Source organism: Meles meles, chromosome 4, assembly GCF_922984935.1.
Source record: "Meles meles chromosome 4, mMelMel3.1 paternal haplotype, whole genome shotgun sequence".
In the NCBI taxonomy this organism is placed as follows: Eukaryota; Metazoa; Chordata; class Mammalia; order Carnivora; family Mustelidae; genus Meles; species Meles meles.
In genome coordinates, this window is record NC_060069.1 from 80,632,932 (window position 1) to 80,655,886 (window position 22,955).

The following is a 22,955-nucleotide window of genomic DNA, read 5'->3' on the forward strand; positions in this document are numbered from 1 at the left end:
TCTCTAAGAGCTGGTTAACTAATTCCCTGTATTACATTGTCTCTATTGAAATTCTTAATGTGTTTTTTGTTTGTTTTCCTGACTGATTTATCCTCTGTTAAGTGGTGGGTAGCAGATTATGTCACCCCAAAATATGCCACTTCAACGTCCCTAAGGATTATTTTGAGCTGAAGGCAATTGATTAAGAAACAGATGAGAACGAAGCTCTCCAACGTCCCTGTATTTGCCTAAAAGCGAGATGAAAATTTGCTAAGGTGTCATCCCCCACCCCCACTAGGAAGGACAGAAGTTAACTACCCCAGGGAATCTTGTAACAAACTTTACTACCTAGCCCTTATCATCCATTATTTCTCCATATACTTACCTTCCCACAGTTTGCCACCCCAGAAACTCAGTCCTTTTCCATTGTCTTGTCACTTTCTTAAAAATGTATTGTGTGTTTATTAAAACTCCATGAAGTCCAAGTTCTAACTTATACCCCCTTTGAGTTACTCATCACTGAGCACTCCCGTGTACATGGGTGATGCATGCACTAACCTCCTTTTTTCTCTTAATCTAATTTACAGAACATCAGCCAACAAACCTAAGATGGAGAGAAGAAAAGACAGTTCTTCCTTCCTTAGATAGGACTCTATCTTCTATAGACCCTTGTAGATGGCTCCTTTGAAGTGCTGATTACCACAGTATTAACAACGCTTTTCTTTGATGACAGTGTCCCACCACTAAGGTTGTTAGCCTCTCAGAGGTAGGACCATTTTTTATTCATCTTTATAGTCCCGGTGTCTACCACAATGAATACATGCTTAATAAGTGATCCTTGAATTAACAAATAAATACTCAAGTGAATGAATGAATGCATGACTATAGTAGTCATACAGTTTATCCTTCAAAGACTTACAATAACACCTCTTTATCCACACAATAAATCTCAAGGGCCCCTTAATCTGGCCCACATCTTCCTTTCCGGCTCCACTCCCTCCCACCCCTGTCTTCCTGGCCATACTGAACGGCTTATAACTCCCAGAACATACCTCTAGCCCTCTGTCTTCATAGTCCGATTTCTTCTTAAAATGCTTGTCCATGCCTGATGCCTCTACTACAGTATCAGCATTTGAGGAACTCCTTTATTTCCACTGCCCTGGAGAGTCTTAGACTACAGTAAACACTTAGTGCATAATTATTAAATAAACATGTCCATATTGCTGTAGTTTCCATAATGATTAACTCGGATTCTTGCGCAATACTTTATATAGGTTATATGCCATGATTTACTTAATCATTACCTTATTACTGGATACTAAGATAGTTTCCAATGTTTGTTATTACAATTAATGCAGTAGAGTACTTTCTTGTGCAAAGAGCTTTTCTGTTATAGAGTTATTTTTTTCCTTTTTCTTAGAGAGTGTGACTTAGTTAAAAAAAAAAAAAAAGGGAGTTCTCATTTTTCTCATTTGGCATCAGTGATGGTGGTCCTAAGTTCTAGGGAATGCTTTTGAGGTCATCATGTCTCCAGAAGGTCAATGAAATAATTTGACTCACAATAATTTTAAATATTTCCCCCAAAGACTTGCAAATGAAGATGTCAGTGTCGGAGTATTCCAAACCCAGTATACCTGCATGCCTGAAACTTCATTGTCTCCAGCTTCTCTTTGAGTACACAGATGCAGGAAGCAAACAGGTGCCATTTGACTTTGGGGATGGGGTGGTTGGGGTTTGAGGAACAGGGTAATATATAATTAGCTTGTTGATAGAAATTAAAATCAACTGAAACCACCATCATTGAATCATACCAAGTTTGTTTTTTTTTTTTCCACTCTCTTCATCCGGAAATGTCCCAGAAATAAAGAAATCCCTGGTACACAAAACAGAAACACTCATGAAAAATATAAGTACAAGTCCCCTCTATTGAACTGTTTTCCAAAATGGTTTTCAGTTTGTAATTTTGGATGTGTCTCCAACTAGGACATGAAGTCCAACCAGATCCTTACCTGCGCTGCCCCAGGCCACTATCATTTCAAATCGGTTGAGAATTTCCAACTTAAGAGAGAGAGGTTGACAGAGAAGAGATTAAGGGGAAAGTGGTGTGACCCTAGAAGTGACTTGACTTCTGGCTGTGGGATGGAAGCCTTTCTGGACCCGTGTCCCCATTTATAAACTGGGTAGTAGATCCTCAAAGTCCCTTCTAACTCTGAATTTCTAGGACTTTCTGTGTTTTAGTCCTGATAACGTGCAGAAACCTCAACTAAGCCTGAATTAGTTTTTGGCTTTCCTGAGTCTCAAGAACAAACAGCGGAGCCTAATTCCCTTGCAGGTGTGACTCATCTCGCATCCCCCTATCCAGATTTAAAAAAAAAGAAAACGCCCAAAGAATCTAACTGCTGTGATTCCTCAGAAAATCTTTCTCTACTTCATTCATTATGATTTGCAAGTTCTCCTTCCTCCAGATCTATGTGGAATCTGACTTGAACTCATTTTGCGCTCTTTGTTAGCATAGAATCCTGAAATAAATCTCTTACAAACTGCAAAAGACAACTTTATACAATTTAGCTGATCCACAGACCTAATCAGGAGAAATCTAATGGAAACGAATGGCTCCTTCTTACAACTTATCCAGTCTGTTTCTCATTTTATATTGTTGTTTTTTAACCTAAAGTTAACAAAGATCCCCTTCAATTTGGAGAAGTTGCTCTGGGTCATACCACATGCCCCAGGCTTGGTTTGCAGATAATAAAACGACCACTTACCTCCTTTGCTCCTTCAGGTTTACCCAGATTTATCAGAAGAAAAGCCCTTATACAGCTCTGTGTTTCTTTTTTTTTTTTTTTTTTTCCCCAGCCAGCCTGTTCCTCCAATTTCCTCTCCCAAAGAACATGCAGCTGTTTACAAAATGCCTCTATTTGGAAGTCCTCCTTAGGAGGCAAAAGGAAACCTCACGCTTCTATCCTGTTTTGGCATTTTACATCTTTGTTTTTAGATAACGAGTTGTGACAAGCGAGGGATAAGAATAAATAATATATTCCTGTTTGTTAGGGGGAATACAAGAGCAAAATCAATGCCTCCCCCAGTACCCAGAGGGATGAGTCCTCACCACGGGCCTCTGCTTAGAAAACGTGTCCTTCAGAAGGCAACCAACTCTCTTGACTGCCGGCTCATTAGCTACGAGCCAGGACGGGCCACAGTCCAGTTCAGCTAACCCGGAGGCACTGTTTTCAAGGTGAGGTGGAGGTCACTTGTTAGGACAGCCCGTCTTTGGCCAGCTCAGCTTTTAGAAGCATTACCAGGCATTCAGAGTGATGAGAATCAAGCAGGAATGTTCAGTAAGGCCAGCTGGTCACAATTAGGAAAGCAGATTTCCCCCATATTCTTCTTCTTTGAATGAATTCAAGGGGTTGTTGTTTTGCAAAGTTCAATTGATGTGACAAATAAATGATCCGGTAAGTCGTGACATAATGCGATGTATATTTTAAATACAAGCTAGAATTCTTTATTACTGATAATGCTGTAAAATGAATACAATATTCCTTTATCATCATTATAGCCTCAGTTAGGAAAGGGCAGCATTTCACTCCTTCGTGGTCATATTCAAGCCAGAGTGTCTTCAAGAGTCAACACACTTTCATCAAATACCAACTATCTGCCCATCTGATTCTGAGTTAGAACCTTCATTCAGGCCCCGTTTGTTACTTTATTTTTTAATGCAAACATGAAAACAAAAACATTATTATTTAAGTCCTGTCCTGAGTCAGCGATCCATTATCCTATAGGCTCCTATAGGCTGACCGAAGAGAAAACCGCCTGGACACCTTCTACTATTTCAGTCAGAGGAAGTCTTAGGTCTAGAGATAACAGCCCCACACAAGAAGCACTCCCTGCTCCTGGGAGGGGTCTTTCCACAAGGGAAAGCAGACAGCAAACAGGTAAGTAATTGAAAAGTAATTTTAAATAATTACAATTGCTATTAAAAAGAACTAAAACAGAATGCATGATAATGACTGGCCAAGTAAAGGAGAGCTACTTCAAGGTAGTCCTAGAAGAACCATTCCAGAGGAAACCCGTAAGCCAGACCTGAATAACGAGGGAGGCCCAGCCATGGCAAGTCCGGGGGAGGAATACGGAGAGCATCCAGGGAAACCCAAAGGGAAAGCTGGGCATGTTCAAGGAATAGGAAGAAGGGTAACGTGGCAGCTGGGCTGTGAGTCAAAAGAGGTACAGGAGATGAAGTCATACAGGTAGGCAGAGGCTGGAGAATACAAGTCCTATAGATCATGATAAGGTAAAACCGGAAAACATCTCAAGATTTCAAGCAATACATCATATTATTGATGTCTTAAAGTTATTATTCCGGCTGCTCGACAGGAAACAGATGAAAGCAGGAAGACCCGCTTAGAGTAGTTGAGGCAAAGATTGGCAGCTTAATACCGTCAGTGACACGAAACACAGTGGATGGATTCGAGATGTTTTAGAGGCAGAACCTCCAGACTTGCCCAAGAATTAGATGTGGGGACCAGGGAAAGGTCGGCAACCTGGAAAATTCTAGGTTTGAACAACAGGGTGGATGGTGCTGTCATGACGGGGAGAATTGCCTTCAGGGTGGAAGGGAGGACGAAGTTTGAGACAAGGTAGGAAGCGAGGCTCTTTGCAGTTCTGTGGAATAGGAGATTTTCTACTGGAGATCTGACCCGAGGCATAGAAGCTGAGGAAATTAAAGTAGGATCGATCAGCATGTAGAAGATACATAAAGCCGGGGGAGGAGGGACAAGTAAGGAGTCCAGGACCAAGCCACGCTGCACTCTAACATTAGAGTGTCCTGGAAACGGATACAGTATCTAACATGCAGTAAAGGGAGGCCGAACACAGAGCATGAAATACATTGGAGAGTCAAAGGTGACACAGACTGATGGAAAGCTGCAGCATTCTCATATGCCAACTTTCCGTGGCGAAAATAAAGATAAAAAGCATTTCATCTGAGTTAGCAAATATTACGGAAAAGGAAAGAAGATCTTTATTCCATGAGGGTATTTATAACAGGTGACTGTCTCTGCATCACTGGCACCCTGGTAAGCAGTTCTTTGGGAACTTGGATCTGTCTCAGCAGTGTGTATGTGTATGGGGGGGGCGGGGGGAGGGGCTCTGTATCCTGGGACGAGTTTGGGGGAATAGACAGCACACCTGTGTTTATTCAAGATTTGGAGAATCGTGTTTGGTAATACTGAGTCATTTCCCCTTAGCTTCTAGAATTTAAAGATGGGGTGGGGATCTTACGTCTGTGTGTAAAGTCTCCAGATTTGTTCCATAGCAGGGATGGTCCAATCTGGTCAGTTCCTAGTCACCAAGCCTTTTGGAGTCCCCTGGGAGCTGTTCTCGTGTTGGCATGATAAGCGAGCCATGCCAACACCAGCCAGGACAGAGTCCCGTGGCTCTGGAGGTGACCATGGGCTCTGGAGTCTGGCCCATCTCTCTTCAAATCCCAGCTCTGCCTCTTGCTGCCCGTGCCCGAGATGAGTCCCCCAAGTGCTCTAAGTCCCAGTTTCCTCATCTGTAAAATGATGACAACACGTCCCAAGCCTATTGTGACATTTAATAAGATACCAAGTGCTGAGTGACTAACCTAGTCCCTCCATGAATAGTCAGGAGGTGCTCAATAAACCTCGGTCTTCCCTCTCTCTTTTTATCCCAGAGCTTGTGGCCACACACTCTAACCCACAGAAGCCCCGGGTAATCCTGATTCTGGCTCCATTTGCTACATTACTTTTTGAATGTAAGAATTAAAACTAAAATGTTAAACATTTAGGTCATTTCCTGAGTCAGTGATCCTTTTTGGGAGCTGGCAGGGAGAAAATTACCTTGGCAACTTCTGCTGCTATTTCAATACGAAAAAGATTCTCAGTCAATGAGCAGCTTGCTTTCTCAGTCTGGTTAATTTCCTCAACATTGCTATGGTGCTAAAAACTCCTATTTATTGTAGAATCTGAGTCTGGTATCTAAACTCTCAGTAAGAACAGAGAAACTTCCGATCAACAGCTTACCAGATTTCCCTGTTACACGTGGTACAGTCATTTGTCACAGAACCACTGCCTTTTTTTCATGTCCCATTTCGTTTATTAATTCAACCAATCTATACTGAGACCGTGCTAAGTGCCTGAAACAGAGTAGATACTCCAGTGATGATGACGAGGGAGGGGATCACGGCTCCCACACTCACTCCTGCACGGGCCAAGGTTAACCAGCCAGTTCCACTGGCAGAGAGGCAGCTTTCCTTCCCCGCCACATTCCCAGGAGGTTTTTTACTTAGACAAAAATGCAACTTGTTTAGGATTCCTAGAATTGTTTAGAAATATGAACTAAAGGTTATTGTCATCTTTCCCCAGACGGCTTTCTCTTTAATTGAAGAAAAGGATCTGCTTCCTTTGTGTTTACATCTTTAATTATAGAAATAACATGGGCTTGCTTTAAAATGTGTTAATCTAAACTAAAATGGGAAGACTCTCCTCCTTGATAGTGGAGAAGCTACTAAACTTTGGAATTTGGTGTCTACATTTCCAGACTCCTTTCTAAGCAGATACAAATATATGTGTATGTAAACCCAGCCCCATGCACCATGTACACACAATGTCCTGCTTATTTTCACAAAGATAATACATTCACTTACGCTTCTCTCACTTGGCTTTTTTTTTTCCAGGTAGCAATATGTCACAGATATGATATTATTTTAGTATACTAAACCATTCTTCTATTGATAGTACTCTAGTTTGTATCTAATTTATTGCTATAAGGAAGTTATTAAGTAAATGTTCTTGTACATATGTATTTTCACATTGTTGTGTACTTATCTGTAGAATAGAATCCTGGAATTAGAATTGCTAGGTCAAAAGGGTTGTGCATCTTAAACTCTGATAATGTGAAACTGCCTTTAAGAAAGGTGACGCCTGGGACACCTGGGTGGCTCAGTCGTTAAGCCTCTGCTTCTGGCTCAGGTCATGATCCCAGGGTCCTGGGGCCCAGCCCCACATCCATCTCCCTGCTCAGTGGGGAGACTGCTTCTCCCTCTGCCTGCCACTCCCTCTGCTTGTGTCCCCCTCTTGCGCTCTCCCTCCCTGTGTCAAAGAAATAAAATCTTAAAAAAAGAAAGAAAGAAAAAAAGATGACACCCATGGAGTGCCTGGGGCGGCTCATTCTGTTAGGTGGTCAACTCTCAAAAAGGATCAGGTCATTATCTCAAGGTCAGGAACTTGAGCCCTGCATTAGGCTCTGCCCGGAGAATGGAGCCTGCTTGGGATTCTCTCTCTCCCTCTCCTTCTATGCCTCACTCTACTCATGTGTGTACTCTCTCTCTCCTTAAAAAAAAAAAAGAAGAAGAAGAAGAAGAAAAAGAAAGAAAGATGACACCCAATTTAGATTCCCATCAGGACCGTATGAGAATGCTTGCTTCCTTCCTCTCTCTGCTACTGAATATTATCATTCCTAAATTTGCCAGTCAGATAGACAAAAAAAAAAAAGGGATTACATTTCAGTTTGCAGACTGCTGGTTTTCACCCTGACATGTAAAAAGCTTAGAAGTCACACTTCCCATCCTCACAACCAGGAAAAACTGGACAAACTGAAAGCCAGTGACTTTTCTTAGATCCATCAGGGAATTAAAGTTTCAAATCAAACTACGCTCTGAAGTCTGGAGAAACGAGAGCATCCAGAAAGATACAATGGAACACACTTGAGTGGTAAGGGCGGGGCCACTTAACTTCACCAGTAATTGTGATAAATTGCTGGAGGCTGAATGTGGACTAGTGTGATGCAAGAAACACTATGGGGTCTCATTCATAAGGGGGGGGGGGGTCCCACAATCTGAGGTCGTTCTTCCTTAGGAACCCCAAGTTCTCATCGTGAGGGTCTGAGGAAAATCCTCTCTTGGCCCTGGCAGAGATGGGAAGAGTAGCAATAGTATAACCTTCATGGAAACTTCTCCAAACCAAGGTCTACTGGGACACTAGGAGGGCTTGCCCAACCTGGAGGTGGGGATTTCCACCTTACTCCAGCACCTAGCCTTTCTGTCTCCCCTACAACAAACCCAAAAAACTTAGTTAACCAGACAGTAGGAATGGAATATAAAGGAGGAGAATCCTACACTCAGGGAGGAGAGACAGAAACACTTGTGAAGGCACACTTCCAAGACACAGGGCCACCAAAAGACTGAGACTTCATCAGAATGATAGAGCACTTCCCTCCCCCATACTTTACCACCATACCAGTGAGCCTCCAGAGGATGACAGCTGAAAGAATTGCAAGACCCAGACTCAGTACGAAGGGAAGCTCCAAAGCCAAGAGAGGACGCAAAAATCAAGACACTAGAGGAATCTGAAGCCTCTGGAACTTCTAACTACAACAAACATTAAACATAGCACTACTCCAAACCAGATTAACAGAAATCCTCATTTTTGAGGCCTATTACTAACACAACAGATCAGGCTTCAACAAAAAAATTGCAAGGCATATTAAAAGACAAGAAAAAAACATGGTCTGATGAGACAAAGCAAGCGTCAGAATCAATTTAGATATGACAGGGGCACCTGGGTGGCTCAGTGGGTTAAGCCTCTGCCTTCAGCTCAGGTCATGATCTCAGGGTCCTGGGATCGAGCCCCACATCAGGCTCTCTGCTCCGCGGGGAGCCTGCTTCCTCCTCTCTCTCTGCCTGCCTCTCTGCTTACTCGTGATCTCTCTCTGTCAAATAAATAAATCTTTAAAAAAAAAAAAAAACAATTTAGATATGACACAGATGACGGAATGATCAGACAAGGAATTTAAAATCATTATGATCAAAATGTTAAAAGTCCTAATGGAAAAACAGACAGCATGTAAGACCAAACAGGTCATGTAGGCAAAGAGGTGGAAACAGTATGAATCAAACCCTAAAAAATGAAAAATTGTAATGGAGATGGAGTGTCTTCAGCGGACTCATTTACTGGGCACAGTGAGGAAACAACTAGTGAATTTGAAGGTAGCTCAATAGAAACCTCCCAAATTGAAACTCAAAGAGAAAAAAGAATTTTTTAAAACAGCATTTGATAACTACTGGACAAGACCAAAAGGGCTAATGTGTGTGTGATTAGAATACTGCAAGGAACAGAGAAGAGGGCAGAAAAAATATTTGAAAAATCAGGCCTAAGAATTTCCCAAAATGAATTATAGAAAGCAGACCTCCCCCCCCTCAACAGATCCAGGGGGCTCAGAGAATACCAAGCAAGATCTAGACAAAAAAACAAAGCAAAACAACCCCAAACCTAGGAATTTTACTTTACATCTCTTTCATTACTAGTGAAGCTTGGAATTTTGGCAATTTGTATTTTTTTCTCTAAATTATCTGTTCATATTTGTTAACTGTTTTTCTTACCATTTTATAGGAACATTCCACATATATTGTAATCCTTTATTATATACATGGCAGGTATTTTCTCCCATAACTATGTCTGTGGAGTCTTTAACTGAAATATTAAAAATGTTTGTAACAGATTTTGTCAATCTTTGTCCTTCTTGATTTTCAGTGTTGTTGTTGTTTTTTTTTTTTAAAGATTTTATTTATTTATTTGACAGAGATCTCAAGTAGGTGGAGAGGCAGGCAGAGAGAGAGAGAGGAGGAAGCAGTCTCCCCACTGAGCAGAGAGCCTGATGCGGGGCTCCATCCCAGGACGCTGGGATCGTGACCTGAGCAGAAGGCAGAGGCTTTAACCCACTGAACCACCCAGGCACCCCTGATTTTCAGTTTTTACATGCCATTTAGAAATATCCTTCAACTCCCCCAAATTACAGAAACATTCTTTTTTTTAATTCAAATGCTTTTTATATTCAATTCAATGAAGATGGAATTCATTATTGTGTGAGGTAAAGTATGCTTTACTTTTTTCGAATTGAATAGCAACATTCTACTACCAATTAGCAAATAATCTACTTTTCCTTCCATTAAAATGCCACCTTTGTTATTAAACTAGACATATATATATTGAAAAAGCTATCATTCATCTACCAATTTATGGCAAACCCTTTTTGGACTTTTAAGTCCATTTTAGTGAACTATTGATTGATTTCTGTGTTAAAACCACTTTTTATATTTACTACAATTTTCTATTTATGTCTGAATGTTCTCTTTGGTGAGGTAAGTTATCTTTTCTATCTATTCCTACCATTTGCCCTTCTAGGTTTTCTTCAGAATGGACATATCAAGTTTCATTTTTAGAAGTACAAATGGGGTCTTTGTTAGCATTTATTAAATTTAGATATTAATTTGGGAAAAAATCAACAGCTTTGTGGTCTTGAGTCTGTCCATCCAATAACATGGGCATTTCTGTCATTATTCAGGTGCTCTCCTGGGTTAAAATTTATAGTTTGTTGTTGTGTTGTTGTTTGAGAGAGAGTGAGAGAGAGTGTACACAGGAGGGCAAGTGGAGTGGAGGGGCCAAGGGAGAGGTAGAGAGAGAATCTGAAGGAGGCTCCATGTCCAGCACAGTGCCCGATGCAGGGCTCAATCTCACAATAGAAGGGTCATGACCTGAGCTGAAACCAAGAGCTTGATACTTAACTGACTGAGCCACCCAGGCTCCCCTATAGTTTTCTTAATATGGGTCCTGTCTAGTTCTCGTTGGGTTTATTTTCTTCTATGGCTGATCATCTATACAGTGTTTTATTTCTGTTACATTTTCTAATTGGTCTTTGGTGTTCAATTATAGAAAGTGTTTTGTTTTTTGTATGTTATCTAAAATGTGGCCACTTTAGTAAATTTTTACTCATTAGTTCTAATTTTTCTCCATTAATTATCTTGGATTCCCTTAGTAGATTTTTATAACCACAAATAATGATGATTTTTCTTTTTTCTTTTTATCATCTACATCTAATATCTTTTCCTTGACTTATTACATCGACTCTATGCATTCTTAAATAGTAATGATAATTATGATACCTTTGTGTTTTTTTAATTTGAATTTAATGGATTGTTTCTAATGTTTTATCATTATGGATAATCTGACTATAGATTCTGATATCAAGTAAGAAAGTTTTCCTTCTAATCTTAACTTGCTAACACTTTTCAAAAGATACAGGCATTCATTTTTAATATGCTTTTACAGCATCTATTAAGATGATCATATAGATATTCTCTTTTATCTTATAACTTTTTAACAGATTTCCTAATATTTATTAAGCCATTCTAGCATTCTTAGGTAAACATTAATTATAGTATTTTATTCTTCCAGTATATTTTGGCTTGCTAAAATCTCTCCTGTATCTGTAATTAATTCTCCCCTTTCCCTTCTTAATATTGGTTATTTATAAATTTGTTTTTATTCAAAGGTTTATCATGCATTTTACTTTCCAAGGAATCGGCTTTGTATTCTATTCAGTTTTCATGTCAGCTTCATTTTTGCTTGTATTTCCTGCTTTTATTTATTTATTTATTTATTTATTTATTTATTTTACTTTTTATCTTATTGTTTTTCTGCTTCAGAAAGAAAAAATGCTTTCTCATTTTCTTTTGCTTTTCCAAGATGTTTCTTATTTTTCTTTTTCTTAGCTCCTTGAAATACTTACTTCCAATTTTTCTTTTAAAATACCTGGATCCAGGGGCACCTGGGTGGTTCAATCAGTTAAGCGTGTGCCTTCAGCTCAGATCATGATTCCAGGTTCCTGGAATGGAGCCCCACAGTGAGCTCCCTGCTCAGCAGGAAGCCTGCTTCTCCCTCTCCCACTCCCTCTGCTTATGTTCCCTCTCTTGCTGTCTCTCTCTGTAAAATAAATAGATAAAATCTTAAAAAAAAAAAAAAAGTAAAAAACCCACCTGGGTCTGCCCCCAAGCATTTTTAGTTTTTAAGAAATAATTATTTTTTATAGTAGTCTTTTTTGTTGTTTAATGAATTTAATATCTTTGGATCTCTCAGAAAATCTTAACTAAACTTGCCCTAAAATTGTTATCTATTTCTCGAACAATTCTGTTTCTTTGGTGCTTCCTTCCCCAACTGATGGCACCCATTGGAAGGCAGATTCTGATTACAAGGGTGATGGCTGGGACCAGGTGAAATTTCATTTAAGGAGTCAAAGTAAATTAGCATCTGGATGCAGAACCTCATTTCACTGATCTTAATTAACTCCGGGTTATCTAGAGCCTTCATCTCTTCTCGGGTCCCAGGGACCATTCTGAGAATTTTCTACGTGGAAGTTCCCACTTCCATCTAGAAAACTCTACTGCTGGCTGGATCCAGGTGACAAACACCATAGGACCCCACAGACTGAGATTCAGATGCAGCCCATTTGTGACATTTAAATAATTACCTGTCCCTGCTGGAGGTCCATTCTTTTTCTGAGCCTCTGCTACTTCTGATCCTGGGCTTTTATTGGAGTTCTGCTGAAAAACTCACCTTTAAAAAATGTCTTCTTTTCATCTCCTGAGCTTTCATTTTTTTCTGTTTTGAGAGGTTATCTGCCAGTTTTACCTCCTATACTTTTCAAGAATTTCCACTGTTCTGAGTGAGCCTCGTAATGACACCCTTTTTGGTTTCTTGGCTCTGTTGTCAGTTAGTCTTACTTTTTATATTTTTTGTATCATTTCGATGAGATTTGGGGTAGATTACTTAGCCATCTTGAAAACCTTTCCATCTTTTTCTGTGTTCCCAAGCAGATCCAATTAGGTAAGAATTATCTGTATCTTGAAGGCTTGCTAAAACTTGCCAATAAGCCACCTGGGTCTGGGCCACCTCTTCACTCATAATTTTAACTATTTCTTGTGCCGCTTCCTGCACTCCTAAAAGTCAGTCTGTCTTCTGAACTTGGGATTCACCTTTGGGTACCTCTCAAAAGGGCCCACCTTGGTTTCACAGATGCTACCCTTATTCCCCATTTTAGCAAATCCAATTATGGCTTCCTATGTTTCTGGAAGGAAGGACCCGGTGAACTCTTTTTTTCCAACTTAAGTGTCCCCTCTTGGCTCCACTGTGCATTTTGAACCAATTGAAACAAAATAGGAAGGTCTTATGTTTTCAGTGATCATATTTTCTAAACCAAAAATTGGTACTTGAAAATTGACAACTGAGTGTCATTTTAAAGAAAAGCATATTGAATATTAGCAATTAATATTATAAGTTAAGATTACCAGACCTACAAGCTGCACATTTAGTCAATGGTGGATTTAGAAAGGAAGCTGATTAGTTCACATACAACTCTGTTGTATGTGTTATTGTGTGTGTTTAATATCGGATAGTAAGCCTCTCATTCCCTGGGTTGGAGCAGCCTGAGGATTTTCTGCAAGGAAAGAGTTAATGGATTAATTCAACTCAAAGATTAGTAATCTTTTGAGGACATAAGGCTTTAAGAGTAAGAGATACAGAAAAAATAAGGAATAATATAGGAATAAAACCACCTCAGGTATAGAGTACAGGTTTTTTTTTACTAGAAGATCTACTTTATGCTGCAAATTCCTACATGTCCTCATTAAATGAATATGTATTTATCACATGGAAAACTATACAACAGTTAAGAGAATGGTGACAGCTTAGTCTTATGTGGGGATGAGTTATATTTAAAAAAAAAAAAAAGAGTCAAGAAAATCCAGAAGGGTTGAATCTTTCATAAGGTTTAACTTTCACACTTGAGCAGTTTGTATAATTGCTAAAATTGCCACTAGGCCTTCATGCAAATCTTCTGATCTTTCTGGATGAGAATTTCCAGCAATTGCTTGCTGGCCACGTGCTGCTACATGACTTACCTAGCCTAGTTTAGATAAAACATCTAGCCAGCCCGGAACTCAAAAAGGACTGTGAAACCTTTAGCATCACTCCCCAAGTCCACAGAGTTTGGGGACTCTTTGAAGCTGGCGGTGCAATGGAGCAAAACTTTCTGCTCCAGGAGCAGCATCTTCCAAACTAAACTGATTAAGCCTCACCCCATGCAATCGCTTTTCTTGCTGCTAAAGTGAGATCCTGTCCTTCTCCCACCATATTTCGGAAGATACTGCTCAGTGTGATCTTTCCAAATAACACCCAACAGAGTTACATCCCCTATAGTAATTTTAATGACTGAGCATTAAAAGCCAGAGTCTAAAGTGTGCCCAGGAGCTCCTGAAGTCTGCTCTGTGTGCCTGCTTTGGGAACACGGCAGGGATTTGAAGTCTTAAGTAGCTAGGCACGCCATGCATCTGGAATGAGAAGCAGGCCCTAAAATGTTCACAGCGTGTTGCAGCTGAATGTTTTCTCTCTTCTCCAGAAGATAAACTGGAGTAGTTTTGATTTGTTTTTTGTTTTGGTTTGTTTTTTTCTGAATTTAAAAAATCCATATGACAACACGATGGGTAGGGAAGACATGTTGAACAAGCAATTCCACAAATATTTCTTAAGCAAGAGCCATTTTCCCACAGGCCACTAACCTTTTGCAAAGATTTACTCTGCCTGGAGATGAGCCTGTGAAAATCCTTAAAGTGGACTGATGTGGATGGGGGCAGGGGGCAATAAACCTTATATCAGTTCTTAGTTTACACCCAGAAACTGTGCCTGCGCCAATCCAGAAAAGCAGAAAATTCTTGCTCTCTCCTTTTTTTTAAATCTCCAAAGTTCTCTTTTTTTCACCAAACCAGGAAGAGCCATAACTTATCCAAAATGAATCATAGGAAATACAGTCCTCAACATTTATTTTTAAATAACCCATGTAGTCATATTAGGAGGAGTCATAAATCGCATATATAAATCTAAAAATCCAGGCATTTAAAAAAAAATACGTGTAGTCTTCTCTGCTTAATTCCAAGGAAACGTTGAGAACTATTTATTTTTGAAGATCAGCATTATTTGGGTGGCAACCTTTGAAGGTTTTCCTTTCCTGGTGAAAGACAGTGACTCATCTTGCTCTGACTAAGGCAAACCCAAAGCAGGCTTGCTGATTCTCCGAGAGGTAGAGTCAGGGACACTTGTTAGCAAACACTTTTCCTTGTCAGAAGCTGTTTAGGTTTGGTGCATGGTTTCTATCAAGTGCCTTCTAAAGAAATTGCAGTATCTTTCCTGAAATTTTCCTTTGCAAGAAGCTATTTCCAAGAACACATCTGATCCTAGGTAATGGGTTCTCATTTCTGTGAAGGCTGCTGTCCTCTTATATTTGCATTTTCACCAATTTCCACAGCCGTGCTTGCCCTTCCACGAGGAGAACAGGAGCTGAGGCTCTGATGTGACCTCTGGTAGCGAGAGCAGGTCCACACAGATGTGGCGCGGAGCTCCGCAGCTCCAAAACACATGGGAGCACACAGAACTCTCCTTATTTTTCAGTCTCAGGATCAGTGGGTTTATGGGGATGATGCTGACATAAAAAATGAAATGAAACATCTGAGTCTAACAGCTGCACAGAATTTGGACTCATGTAAACTGGTCTGACATCACACGTTCTGCATGTGAGTTCCATGAGTATTCTCCATATGGTGCTAATACAATAACATGCCTACAAAGTCCCTGTGGTTTATGGCATGATGAGCTCCAGAGTGGAGGAAATGAAGCCAGGAAGCCTACGCCATTTGCTGAATGGAGTTGGCTTTGGGTAATGTCTCATTCTCCCCGTGCTACTCAAGTTCACTAGGGATAAGAAGCCATGCTGGGCAGGGAACCAGCAATAAGCCTGATGTTGGATTTGGGTCCCTTCTTCTCTGGAAGGGTAGGAGAGAATGTTTGGGTTTTTGTTTTTGTTTTTGTTTTCGTTTTGCCTTGTTTCATTAAAAATAAATAGATTTAGGAGTTTAAAGGAATTGTTGAAGCCAGTTTACTGCATCTTGATGGTCCGGAAAAGGCAGGTAGAAAGAAACTGTACATAATGGCTCAATACAAAACCCTGGCAAGATACAGCAACCCTTTGCTGGAAAGCTGGAGTTCTGCCCAAGGCAGTGGTAGCCTTGATCAGATCGGTGACACCCCACACTGACCCATAGCCATAAACGAAAATCTTCCTATGCTCTCTTCTGCTAAAGACAGTCATTCTGTGTCGCCCTAATGGGCTACACACGGGACCTAGAAAAAATTCTGTACTTATTTTAATTTTTTTTTTTTTAAGACAAAGTCACTTACTTATCTGTCAGCCATAAAGAAAGACTTTGGGAAAATATTTAGCAACAGCTCAGCTTTCCCTCTTTGCTCAGCCTAATGCCCATTTTCTTCCCTCACCGTCCGTTGCTAGACTCAGAGGATGTGCACTGTAAGTATAGCATTATAAACAAAGCTGTCTGATTTTCAAGGTCAACGAAGTTATGGAGCGTAGCACCTGTTTGCACGAGAGAATTAATAAATGGGGATCAGAAGTTGGGGCCCCTCATATTTTAGAGCAGTTGGCTCTGTGTGATAGCACCCCCAGCTCTGTTAGATGCTACAAATAGGCAGAAAGAGATCTACCAAAGGATTTCAAGGTCCAAGAAAGGGAAGAGAGAACAAAGAAAGTAAGGACGGGAGAAATTTCAGATCGGGAGAGTAAGGAACAGTTTTCCAGTGCTATAAAGCATGTCAAAATACAAAAATATCAGTCCTACTGAGCTACTGTTTCCCTCCAGTGAAACATAACTTAAATTTTATTAAAAGAAACTGCCAGCAGAACAGAATTACCTTAATAAATAACACTTGATAAACAATCTAACTAAAATTTATTCGCTCTGTAAAACTGGAAACACTTGTGATTTTAATTGATGCTTAAGCCAAATATAAGTTAAAAGATAAGTTTGATGATAGAATCGTTCCATAGTGCATTGTAAAGCTAGTTTACTCTTCTCGGAGCCTCTGGCTGGCTCAGTTGGTGGAGCATGCAACTCTTGATCTCGGAGTCGTGAGTTCGAGCTCCATGTTGGGTGTAGACATTATTACTTTAAAAATAAATCCTCCTTTATTTTGACCCTCTACGCCATCACCTACTCTCCTCCAACACAATGGGCAATATAGAGATGATTGTCAAAGAAAGCAAATCGGTTTATGAGGAATTCTAGTCTAATCTACCAGAGCCCAAGGTGGTAGCTTAGATGCACCCCACTGCTGCTGAGCCCAGAGGCTTTTACGAGTTCCATCCAGGTTCTAGAACCTTCTCTAATTGCCTCATCTGGAATGAAGCAAATTTTCCAGCGTTAATGAACTGTGTGGCGCATCTGCTTCTGTCAGGCACGCTACAGCAGTGCTGCGTGCTGTTTGGTTACCACATACTAATTATCTTTCAGGTTTTCTGCACATTCTTTTCCAAACAAGGCAGTCCTGCCGACTTGTCAACAGGGCACTACTTTCTAAAAATGAAGTTACTTTCTTTTCGCCTGAGAATGCCCACAGTGACTTTCTCAGAGTCCTAGGAAGCCAGGCAAGATTGTACCATTCGCTGCCTTTTTAATTTAAAAGAGAAAAAAAATCTCTGTAAATGAATATGTAGCTTCATTGGGGATTATAGTGCTTCAGACTTGTCTGATTTGAACCAGAGAACAAGAAATGTCACCATTCTCAGCTGGGAGGGAAGAAAACACCGTGCAGGTGGATGGTGTGGAATTTAAGCAGACTTGAGAAAGAACTAATCCACATTTGGAATTCTCCACTGGAGATTTGTTTTGACAGTTCTCTAGTAATTTCCTGTTTGGTTTGCCCACTTTATGTTAATGCTTGAAGCAGCATGCAATTGCTGAAAAGGCCTGAGTTTTGAGATCAAGGGTCCTCGTTCTGTCACTTTTAGCTAGGCTAATCACTTCTTTCTCTAACTTCAGGTTCTGTATCTGATAATGGGGGTAAAGATACCTGGCCCAGTGAGTTACTATAAGAAGTAAAATGATAATGAATACGGAAGTACCTTATATGGCTGCCTACTACTTACCAGCTGCATGATTTTATGCAAATCACTTAAGCTCTATACCTCAGTTTCTTTATCTATAAAATGGGGATGGTAGTACTACTCCCTCCACCTTTGGGCTACAGTAAGGATTACATAAGTTAATAATACATATAAATGCTTAGAATAGCACTTAGCATACAGTATGCTACTATATACTTAGCTCTAAATGTTTTCTGTTATTTCTATACATCAGATGGTATATATACTTTATTTATTTTTCAGGTGCTCTCCATTTTATACTAATTTAAATACCCCAGAACCCATGTTTAAAATTCAACTATTACTGAGTATTTTGTCAAAGCACTGAAGTGCTGTATATAAATATAAACGAAGGGAATGATAAGCTATTTTGCAAAAAGGAATAGCAAGACAGTGCTTCAATTCAAGAATTCACTTGGACAAAATGCAGAAGTTATGTAATACATCCCTCAAAAAGTGTTTTAAATATCTTTTATTCTAATGTTAATCCATGATCATTGTAGAAAATTTTTAAAAAATTGATAAATTTTAACAATGATATTAATAACAGCAATAACAACATAAAATTGAAATTACTTACCTATATTGCCACCACCAAGAGATAGCTGTGTCTCAAATTTTGGTGTGTGTGTGTGTGTATGTGTGTGTGTGTGTGTTGGGGCACACTACAATGGAATTATACTGCTTTTTAAAATTTAATGCATCATAAACATCTTTCCACATTAACAAATATTTTTCTCATTTTTTTTAAAAAAAGATTTTATTTCTTTATTTGATAGACAGAGATCACAAGTAGGCAGAGAGGCAGGCAGAGAGAGAAGGAGGAAGCAGGCTCCCTGCTGAGCAGAGAGCCAGCTGCAGGGCTGGATCCCAGGACCCTGAGATCATGACCTGAGCTGAAGGCAGAGGCTCTAACCCACTGAGCCACCAGGCGCCCCCCTTTTTCAAATTTTTATTCTGAAATAATTTTGGCCTTAAAGAAGAGTTGCAAAAACGAGTACAGAGATACTTGGATAGGATGCAAATATTGAGTTTCTACTTAAACATTTGCCTTCTCTTTTTAGCATACATTGGTGGATCATGCCTACAATTATTACTGTCATGTTGTATTGGGGATTTTCATGCCCTCTACATTTATTAATTAGTATTCTTCTCAAAGGAAAAGCTGTCCTCTCTCTGCCATTTATTTACTCAATCATTTATTTTTATCCATGTGGACTCATGGACATTTATTTTGTCCTTTTTGTTATAACCTAATATTAATATTGTACTATTGCTTTTTATTTTGTCTCTCAAATTTTTGCAGCTTTGATTATCAGCCGTGCCTTCAGATTCTCGTGCATTTTTTATATTCCTTTTTTTTTTTTTAAAGCATTTCCTTACATTCAAACATCGTGTAAAACGTTTACATTTAGGCTTATGTTTATTTCCACTGTTCCGTCCCTGGAATAAAACAGTTCTGCAAGGATCTGTGATTCTGTTTATTTGGAGGATGTATTTAGAAACCCATAGCATTGGGAGTTAGGCATTCCCCTTGTCACTGTCTCTAATCCCTTCAGCGGATAGAGCTAGGACGTGTGTCCATGTGTGTCTGTGTGTGTAGATAACTAACTCATACATACACACTTATCTATACTTCTGTACCATTATCTGTATATACTTAATTTTTTTTAATTTAACCTTTAAAACATGTGTCGGTATGGGTATCCCTGAGGCTAACTGAGCATTATGGGACCCATTCTAGGCTTCTCTGTCTTCCTGGGTGTCATTTCTTCCAACAACAGTGACAAACCCGGCTGTCACCATCTACAATGGATTTAGTTTCTGGTTTAATCCATGTATACAAAATAAGTAGTGTCAGAAAACCCCATCCCCCTGCGAGAAACAGCTGAAGTGCAGTGTTCGTATTTGCCGCTTAAGCTTTGTATCAAATCAAAACGATGTTTTCCCAAGTTACTTAGGTCAGCTCCTTTCTTCCTCATCCCTTCGGTGTGCTTATGTATTAATTTGTAGTAAGTTCAATGTATCTGTCACAATCTGCATTCCATCTTTTCTCCCACATCCTGGTAGGGTTTTTCTCTCTTTTTTTTTTTTTTCACACATAGTGAAAAAATTCACTTTTTGTGGTGTACAGTTCTATCAATTTTGAAAAATGCATAGAGCAGTATGGGGAGCCACAGTCCTGTACCCAACAATTGCCTCACCCCAAATTTCCCCTGCTACTCCTTTAGGGACCACCCGGCCCCCAGCTCCTGACCTGTCAGCTGCTCTTCTGCTTGTCTCTTCATGATTTTGCCTTTTTCACGGTGTCATGTGAATAGAAGCAAACAATTCTGGGTCAGGCTTCTTTCACTTTGCAAAACTAAGACTCATGTGTGGTGTTTTGTGAGTCAGTCATCCGTTCTCTTTTACTCCTGGTCGCCATCGATTATATGGTTGTGCCACAGTTTCTGGTACATCTAGGTTGTTTCCAGTGTTTACAGTGGCTGTGAACTTACTTCTAGGTTTCTGGGTGAACATGCTTACTCCCCCCCTGCCCCATATCTCAGAGCGGGATTCCTGGATCCTATGGTAGGTACGCATTTAACTTTATACAAACTGGACAAACTGTTGCCCAAAGTAGCTGTACCATTTTGCATGTTTCACCATTTTGCGTCTGCACCAGCATGTGTGAAAGTTCCGGTTAGTTCACAGACTTACAGGCACCTGGCGTTGCCAGGTTTTGTCATTTTCAGTATTCAAATCGGCATAGGTGGTCTCTTACTGTGGTTTTAGTTTATATTTCTCTAATGGTGAATGATGCTGAGCATTTTTTCTTATGCCTCTTTTGCGTCTGAAATGTTTTCTGGTAAATATCTGTTCAGATCTTCCACCTGCTTTTAAAAATTGGGTTGTTTTCTGAGTGTTGAGTTTTAGGAGTTCTTTGTGTATTTGGGATACAAATCCTTTGTCAGTTGTGATTTAAAAATATTTTCTCCCCATTTGTGGCTTGTCTTTTCATTCTTATAATTAAAAATAACAAGATTTACAGAGCAAAAAAAAAAAATTTTTTTTAAGTAAGCTCTTTGCCCACTGTGGGGCTTGAACTTACAACCCTGAGATCAAGAGTCTCATGCTCTACTGACTGAGCCAACCGGGGGCCCCCCAAATTTTTTATTTTAATACAGTCCAATTTATCACTTTTTTTCTTTCATGGATTGTGATTTTGTTGTCATATCTAAAAGCTCTAGCTAACTCAAGGTTTTCTCAGTGGTGACACTATTGACATTTTGGACTGGAAAATTCTTTGTTGGGGATGAGGGCTGTCCTATGCATTGTAGGACGTTTAGTAGCACCCCTGGTCTCTACCCACTAAATGCCTATTTACTCCCCCTCCCCTACCTCTACCCCTATTCATGACAACCAAAATGTTCCAGATATTCCCAGATGTTCCCTGGGGTATCAAGATAACTTTGTTCTGAATCCCTGGCCTAACCCAAGGTCACGCATGTCATTTTCTTCTATGTTTTCTCTGAGAAGTTTTATGATTTTGTGTTTAACATTTTAGGTCTATGATCCATTTTGAGTTAATTTTCGTATGAGATGTGAAATGCAGCCTGAGGTTCAATATCTATAGATAAGCCTGCTGAAATTTTAAATCTATAAAATAAATCATTCAATCTATAAAATAAACTGGGGAGACTTCACGTTGTAATAATACTGAATCTTCTAATCCATTAACATAGTCTATTTCTTCATTTATTTTGGGTATTCTTGGTTTTTTTTTTTTCCTTTAGTGTTTTGTTCTTTGCAGTTTCTCAAATCTTTATCGTTTCTTTCTTTTTAAAGTTTTTTTTTAGAATAATATCTAAGTCAGGTGTTTTTTGGTGCTATTGTAAGTAGAATTGTTATTTTAACTTTGCATTTCAATTGTTCCATGCTGGTATATAGAAATATCATTGATTTGTATGCACTGACTTTGTATCCTGAGACTTTATTAGACTTATTAGTACTAGGAGCTTCTGTCTAGATTTCTTTAGGAATGTCTACATGGACAATTTTGTCATCTGTGAAGAGAGATGACCTGCCTGTTATTTCCAAGTCTTGTCTTATTATAAAGGCTAGGATTTACAGTATTATGTTAAATAAGAACAGTGAAAGAGGATAGATATTTTTGCTTTCTCCCCCATCTTAAGGGGAAAGCATTCAGTCTTTTCCTGTTAAGTATGATGTTAGCTATAGGTTTCTCATAGATTTCTTTTGTTAGATTAAGGAAGTTTTTGTTACTAGCTTACTGAGTGAGAGTTTTAATCATGAATGAGGGTAGAATTTTGTTAAATGCTTATTCTGCATCTACTTTCTTCTTTAGTCTGTTAATCTAGTGACTTACCTGGATTGATTTTCAGACGTTGAACCAGTCTTACACTCCCGAGACCAATGCCACTTGAAGATGATTGTCTTTTTCATATGCTGCATTAAATTTGCTAGTATTTTGGTAAGGAGTTTAAGGAGATTTTCATCTATGTTAATGAGGGATATTGTTCTATAGTTTTCTTCTTTCATGATGACCATGTCTGGCTTTGGTATTAGGGAACACCAGTATCATAAAATGAGTTGGGAAGGTTTCCTCTTTTTCTATTTCCTGAAGAAAGTTGTGCTGAATTCATATTATTTCTTTCTTAAAAGTTTGGTGGAATTCAATGGTAAAAACTTTTGGGACCTAGAGACTTCTTTATGACAAGTTTTTAAAATACAAATTAAATTTCTTTAATAGGTATAGGACTATCAGTTTACTTCTTCTTGAGTAAGCTTTAGTAATTTGTTTCTTTCAAGGAATCCTTTTCAGCAGTCATATTTCTGGGCACAAAGTTGTTAATAATATACCCTTCTAATCTTGTTAGTATTTGTGGGGTCTGTAATGATATCCCTTCTTTTTTTTTTTTTTTTTTATTTATTTACTTGACAGAGAGAGATCACAAGCAGACAGAGAGGCAGGCAGAGAGAGAGAGAGGGAAGCAGGCTCGCTGCTGAGCAGTGAGCCCGATGCGGGACTCGATCCCAGGACCCCGAGATCATGACCTGAGCCGAAGGCAGCGGCTTAACCCACTGAGCCACCCAGGCGCCCCCCCCTTCTTTTGTCCCTAACACTGGTA

The 22,955-nt window shown here is 39.4% G+C and overlaps 1 protein-coding gene across 2 annotated transcripts in view; it reads right to left on the reverse strand.

Annotated features, from left to right (window-relative positions):
• LEKR1 (leucine, glutamate and lysine rich 1) overlaps positions 1 to 22,955 on the reverse strand; it is a 298,468-nt gene that overhangs the window by 249,475 nt on the left and 26,038 nt on the right. The window contains exon 1 of one of the 2 annotated variants that reach the window (XM_046002020.1): positions 1,032 to 1,081. The exons of the other annotated variant lie outside the window; for it this stretch is intronic. The gene's annotated coding sequence lies outside the window, so the exon portion shown is untranslated. Of the gene's footprint in view, positions 1 to 1,031; positions 1,082 to 22,955 lie in introns of those variants that run through there. 2 annotated transcript variants of the gene reach the window in all.